At 35.1% G+C, this 7934-nt stretch overlaps 1 pseudogene; it reads right to left on the bottom strand.

Moving 5' to 3' along the window:
* Positions 1-3622: 3622 nt before the first annotated feature.
* Positions 3623-3692, bottom strand: LOC137207908 (small nucleolar RNA SNORD113/SNORD114 family; annotated as a pseudogene).
* Positions 3693-7934: the final 4242 nt, after the last annotated feature.

The following is a 7934-nucleotide window of genomic DNA, read 5'->3' on the forward strand; positions in this document are numbered from 1 at the left end:
CCACAGATTTTGAGATAGGAATTAATTACAATTTTGGATTCAGACCTAACCCCCACTCTAGGAGTCATCATTGGTCCAAGCTCAGCACTCTTTTTCTTCAATCCTTTATCCCTTTGTTTATTGTTTCATTCACTAGTCCAATAATAACACAATCACTACATATAAATTACAGAATCTTGAGAATAAGATCCTTGAATGTTACTATGATCTATCTATATGCTCATTTCCTATAGAGCCAATAACACTAGATCTCTTTGCAATGACCCTCAATGTAGGACATATGTCCTTCCTCTCACTGAGATCTTTTGAAGGGAAAAATGTTGATATCAACTGGCATGTAAATATAAAAGAGAATAGCAAACATCTCTGAAAATGTGTGAAACACTTCCATCTTTTTGTAGGAGTCATTAGTTGTGCAGAAGTGAATTAAACATCATTACCTATGGTTCATAAGCTATTCTTGTCATTGGTAATGTACAGCCTTCTTTAATTTTATACTTTTATCTAGCCACGTATTTTTTTTAATATTTCAGTGAGCACAAATGAACAACTTCCCCTAACCAAGAACATAAACTTTGAATGTTACCCACCTTGGTATGTATGCTTCTTAAACAGAGAAGTATTAGCCAAATGCTTCTTCATTAGATATGATTAAATCAATTACGGTGTGTTAATTCTGAGGTGAAAAGCAGGCTTTAATGAAAAATCATGAATTTAGGTGTGTTTAGAGGATACTAACTGTAGAGTTCTAGATTAGACCTAAAACTTGTTTCATTTCTTTGACCCAAGAATATCACTATTTTTTATTTACTCAATTATTTAATTTTCATTTTAAGCAATATAATGAACACCACTGAATCCACAATCTAACCCACAAGTCAGAACTTTAACTCAGATTTCCTTTTTAATGAATCTTTCTTGTGCAAATTGGACAAATTTTAATCCTTGTTTTTCATGGCCCAAGCTTGACTCTTCTTTATGTATTCATTCACTCACTCACTCATTCATTCATTCAGTTAATTACTCATGGAGTAAGTTCACCAGCTGCTCATTATATAAAGAAAACAGAAAATGCTAAATTGGGCAGCAACCCAGAAACAAAATACTATTATGTGCATCTGTCTATGTGCACATTATGCAAAATAGGAAAAGCCTAGAGTTTTTTTAAAGTATGGAAATCAACTGTGTAAAACAGGATAATCACTATGCTTATTTCATAATAGAGCTCCTCATTGGTGTGCGATTTGCATCTTTTAAGGAAAATATGAATCCATTCATTCAGAAACAGCAATATGTAATTATAATATGTCACTATTATAATTATAACCCACCGGACAAAAACTTTCCAATAATATTAACATGTGATCATATACTCACAGTCAACCATCTTAAATTAATCATAACTCTCGTTATAGGACATATTCTCATCACTGGTCCATGATTTTTTTCCATTAGATATTTAATTATTTGTGCAAACAGTTTGCCCTTTTCTTAACAAAATAAACGATCAGTAACCCACCATCAATCTGTAATAACAACATTCAATCTTGGGCAGGCTTGTCTGTTTGCTCCCTGCTGAAAGAGGTAAAACCTTGATATATTTATTTTCCTAGACCTCGGTGCTTCAGAAATATTTGAAAACATACTCTCGTAATTGAACAGTGTATGGCTTTCCTTGTCTTTCTTCATTCCTTCATGTCTTTCTTTACTCATGCATTGTTTCATTTATAATAAAAAAAAAATCCATAGGGAAGGTGGGAGGGAGACGCAAGAGGGAGGAGAAATGGGGATGTATGTATATGTATAGCTGATGCACTTTGTTATACAGCAGAAACTAACACACCATTGTAAAGCAATTATACTCCAAAAGAGATGTTAAAAAAAAAAATCCATACCCAAGGAACACGTAGCCCAAGAACAGGATCCTGAATATTCCTTTCTTATGCCACAAGCACCCTTACCATAGAGTGAATAACTAGATCTCTTTTTACAACGACCTCAGAGCTATAGAGTTTAATCAGAATCCTTAATTCCGACACCCCAAGATACTCATCATGGACCCAGACTTTGCATTTTTTGTCTTCTTCATTCATATCTTCCTTTCTGGATCATTTTTACATGCATAAATTATAATACAATCAATATCCATGAATTATAAATGCCAAGAACAAGATGAGTGATTGTTACTAAGGAAGGTCTGTTCACACTTGTCCCACAGAACTAATACATTTAATGTCTTCTTTCAATGCACCTCTGTGTTGCATGTACAGATTGATCAACAGTTGTGCTTCATAGCAATGCCATATTGATAAAAGGTTTTTGCTTGTCTCTTTACCTAATTTGTCCGTATTGTAAAGATGGTAGAATAAAAACTATGAACCACCATCTTCCCTCACAACTAAAACAATGTAATTTTCTTCCTATGTTCTCCATCCTCAACAGGTAAATGACCTTGATCTTGATCAAGGAATGGATTTCTAAATATATTTGGGGGTCAAACTAAAATGGGATATTATGTGGCCCTAAAAATGATTAATCATGAACCTTGGTTCATAACATTCCCATTCTTGGTCGATGTTTGGTGTTCTTTAATTTTATTTATATATGTAAAACCAGTTTTTAAAAAATAACTCCTTAAAAATCCATGAACAAACTCCCCAAATTAAGAACATGAACTTTAACAGTTATTTATATTGGTCTCTGTGCTCTTTACTGACAAAGGCAACAGCTAAAATATTCGCCATTAGAAAATGATTGAGTTGGCTGTGGTATATTCATTCAGTGAAGGAAAAAGCCAATTCTAAATAGTCTATATTAGATGTTTTTAAATGGATGTGAGCTCTGCACTGCCAGATTAATCATCAACTTGGATCATATCACATTCTCATTATTGGTGCAAAAGCTGCAATCCTTTTTAATTTATCAACTTATTCTATTTTTAATTTTAAGCTATGTAGCAACAAGCATCATTGAATCCAACACCTAACTCAAGAATAAGGCTTTTAAACATTACGGTGCATGGCTGTATACTCCCTGCTCTTAGTTAATAGCCTACTAATTATTTTCACGAACTTTGTGCAGAATTGGATAAATTTTAAATCTAGCATCATGGCACATTCTCACAAATAATCCTAGCTTTATCTTACTTTATGACTGTACAAATCCTTTCATTTATTTATTTAATTTTCAATGGAATAATCTGACCAGGATTAGTCATTAACCTTACTTCACATCACATGCTCCATGTTTGTTCATAGTCTGCCCTTTTTTAAATAATCATTTGAGATACAATCATATTAATTCAATAACTTATAACCATAAATAATTACCTGAGAATCTATACTTGAACACCAAAAATGCTAACAATTGCCCACAGGCTGATTACCCACAGAAATACATGACTAGATCATCCTCCCACCAACCCAGAATGCCAACATGGACACTCATGTGTAACCTGTTTTGTCTTCATTCACTTACACATTTATTCATTTACTCATTCATGCACTCACTGATTCATTTACATCAATACACGCCATAACCAGGAACAACTAAGACCTAAGAACAGATCCCCAATTGGCTCTGAACTCTATTCCCCTAGAGGGAAAAACTAAGTCTTTTTCTAATGGACCTCAGAGTTAGGGTTTAATCAAAATTCTTGATTCATATACCCCAGAACTCTCATCACTGATCCAAGCTCTTGTTTATGGATTGTTTATGCATTCATTATTTACTGATTATTTCATTCATGGTTTCATTGAGTTAAAAAAAAATGATTCCCGTGAATCACAAAAACCCAAGAGCAAGATCTTTGAATATTGCAGAGAGCTGTTACAGCTATTTATTCCCCACAGAGCTAGCAAATGAGGTCTAGTTTCAATTGGCTCTCAGTGTTTCACATATAGATTAATCAATAACCTTGCATCATGCCCATCCCATGGGCATGCAGTTTTACTACTCCCTGTTTACTCATCTTTCATCTAATTTCTTCATATTTTAAAAGTACTACAATGAACCTACTATCTTACCCCACAACTAGAGCACTGACAATACTTTCTATCTTTCTAGGTGCCCCCTCCTCCATGATTTAACAATCTAGACTGTTATCAGCTGAAAAATATTCTTTAAATGTTGTGCAAAAATAAAATGGAGTATTAAGCAACTGTGAAAATGAATGCAAAATCCCCCAACTTTATTTTTAAAGGATCTCAGTTTCACTAAAATGGATCAGTCTTAACCCATGGTTCATTACACTTTCTCAGCAGTGGTCCATATGTGACATCTTTTGATTTTATGTCTGCAGTGGCCACTCATTCCTTTGAAACAATTCCATGGACCACATGAATTACCTTCAAACCAAGAACACAAACTTTTTTACTTACATGAGTCCCTTTGCTTTTCATCCACAGAAGTGACAGCCAAGATCTTCATCATTGGTAATGAATAAATCAGATTGGGGTATATTGAATCTGTGCAGTAAAAAACAGATTTTAGAAAACTGAAGAGGCAGTGTCGATTTTTTTTAAGAGACCTTAGTCTTACTGTAACAGATTTATCATAAAACCCTGTTTTCATCACACTCAATTAGCCCAAAAATGGCCCTCTTTTTATTTATTTTTTAATTATTAATGTACATAATATGACGACAACTGCTAAATTTACATCCTAGTAGAATAATTAAGAACTATGCCTGTTCCAAATTCTTTCTATTAAACCTTACTCACATAGGTAAGAGCCCATATTACCTTCTTTACAGGTCTTCCTTGATTAGAATGAGGTGAATTTACAACATTGTTTCTTGATATATTCTCACCATGTTTGACCCTACTTTATGACTTTATTCATATATTTGTTTATTTTTTATTTATTTACTCATGGAATAACTTGTTCATTTTTTCAAAGCAAATGCAAAATGGTCTAAAATACTATTATAGGTAACTATCTCTATGGCTCTTTACCCAAAGTGGGCATAGCTCAGTCCCCTTTTATTTATACGCATGGCAGAAGAGTACAGTGAGATTAATAAACCATTTTTAATGACACAATATACTCATTGGTCCATGTTTGCCTTCTTTTAAATAACCTCTTCCTTCATTCACTAACAATAATATCACTTACATACCCCAGGTAAGGATCCTAAATAACACTAACATCTGCCCATAAACTCAATACCCACGGACTTCCCCGGTGGCGCAGTGGTTAAAAATCCACCTGCCAATGCAGGGGGCACAGGTTCGAGCCCTGGTCCGGGAAGATCCCACATGCTGCAGAGCAACTAAGCCCGTGCACCACAAATACTGAGCTCACGTGCCACAACTACTGAAGCTCACGCACCTAGAGTCCATGTTCCACAACAAGAGAAGCCAACGCAATGAGAAGCGCACGCACTGCAACGAAGAGTAGCCCCGCTCGCCACAACTAGAGAAAGCCGGCGCGCAGCAATGAAGACCCAATGCAGTCATAAATAAATAAATTTATAAAAACTCAATACCCACAGAATAACAACTAGATGTGTTTTTCAAAAATGATACTGGTTGAGACAAACTGATTTAATCATAACTCCTCTCATGTCATGAATTCTTAATATTGGCCCATGCTTGATCTTCTTTAATTAAGTAGTTCTGTAATCGATTATTACATTTCCCTTTTCCCCCCTTTCTTAATAAAATTAACAACCACCAACCCAGAAACAACACTGACTCTTACATAGAGTTGCCCATAGGTTCCTGATCAACATGTTAAATGCCTTGGACCCTTCATTTATTAGAACTCAACTCCTCACAAATGTTTTAAGAATAATCTGTTTTTCATCAGATACTCTCATTGTTGGTGGTTATCTTGCCCTCTTTGCCTTCATTAAATAATACATTTATTTATTTACTCATTACTGATACACTAATAAAAGGATCTATATCTAAGATCTATCAAAGCTAAGAGCAAGATGCCTGCATTCCTAACTTCAGCTACAAGTTCATGTCCCGCCACGGCAGGAAATTAGGTTTGTTTTTATAATGGACCTCAGAGTTATGGGGTTTAATCAAAATCCTTGGTTTGGACACCTCAGAGTACTCATCAGTTATCTAGGCTTGGGCCTTTTTTCTTTATTCATTTATACATTTGTGTATTAATTCATTCATTGATTGACTAATCATTAATCAATATCCATTAATCACCACAAGGCAAGAATAAGATCTAAGAACATTACCACCTTCTGGTTTTTGCTCATTTCTCTCAGAACTAATACACTCTTTCTACAATGGACCCCATTATAGCACATATGGATCAATCAACCGTCTTCATGCAAACCCAAACTCATCAGGGCCATTCTTGGTCCTTTAATCTTTCTTTAATTTGTTCAAATTTTAAATGTGCAACAAAACAATCCAGGAACATCTCATTTTACTTCACTAACAATTTTCCACCTTTCCTTGTGTTTTGCCTCTCGATAGATTAGAAACCTAAATCTTTATCCCTGACGGAATGTGTAAATCAACAGTGGTAAATAAATAAATAAAGCAAAATAGTAAACAACTGTAAAATGAATGAAGCAACCTCTTTTATCTTTTTTTTTTTTTTTTAAGTGGACCTCACTTGTTCAATCTTAGGTTAATCTGGGACTTCCCTGGCGGGCCAGTGGTTAAGACTCCGAGCTTCCAACGCAGGGGGCATGGGTTCGATCCCCGGTCAGATAACTAAGATGCCACATGCCACAGGGCATGGCCAATTAATTAATCAATTAATTTTAAAAATTGAAGAAGAAACAAAGTTGGGTTAATCTAAAATTTTGTTTCATGGCACATTTTGCCAGTGCTCATTTTTGACCCTTATTATGTATTTATCTATTTGCTTATCTATCATTTAATTTGATTAGTCATGGATTAATTTAATCATATGGCTATCATTAATTAACAAGAGTAAATCCAAGCTCATATAACTCAATATCATAAAAACAAACAACCCAATCAAAAAATGGGCAGAAGGGGCTTCCCTGGTGGCGCAGTGGTTGAGAGTCCGCCTGCCGATGCAGGGGACACAGGTTCGTGCCCCGGTCCGGGAAGATCCCATATGCTGCGGAGCAGCTGGGCCCGTGAGCCATGGCCGCTGAGCCTGTGTGTCCGGAGCCTGTGCTCCTCAACAGGAGAGGCCACAACAGTAAGAGGCCCGCGTGCCGCAAAAAAAAAAAAAAAAAATTGGGCAGAAGACATCAATAGACATGTTTCCAATGAAAACATACAGATGGCCAACAGGCATATGAAAAGATGCTCATAACGCTATTAGAGAAATGCAAATCAAAACCACAATGAGGTATCACCTGTCAGAATAGCTATTATCAAAAAGTCTACAAAAACAAATGTTAGAGAGGAGGTGATGAGAATGCAAACTGGTGCAGCCACTATGGAAAACAGTATGAAGATTCCTTAAAAAACTAAAAATAGAACTACCATATCATCCAACAATTCCACTCCTGAGATATATCTGGAAAAAATGAAAACACTAACTGAAAAAGATATATGCACCCCAATGTTCATAGCGGCCCTATTTACAATGGCCAAGACATGGAAGCAACCCAGAATGAATTTCTGCCATTTGTAGCAACGTGGATGGACCTAGAGAATATTATGCTTAGTGAAATATGTCAGACATAGAAAGACAAATACTATATAACTTATGTGTGGAATCTAAAAAATAATACAAATGAATGCATATGCAAAACAGAAACAGATAATAGAAAACAAACTTGTGGATATATTGTATAGCACAGGGAATTATACCCATTATCTTGTAATAATTTATAATGGAGTATAATCTGCAAAAAATACTGAATCACTATGCTGTAGAGCTGAAAATAATATAGTAAATCAACTATACTTAACTTAAAAAATAGTAAGCCCACAAGCAGCCCAAACTGAAACATTATAACATGAATTTATCTGTGA

The sequence above is a fragment of the Pseudorca crassidens genome, chromosome 1 (genome assembly GCF_039906515.1).
Source record: "Pseudorca crassidens isolate mPseCra1 chromosome 1, mPseCra1.hap1, whole genome shotgun sequence".
Lineage (NCBI taxonomy): Eukaryota > Metazoa > Chordata > Mammalia > Artiodactyla > Delphinidae > Pseudorca > Pseudorca crassidens.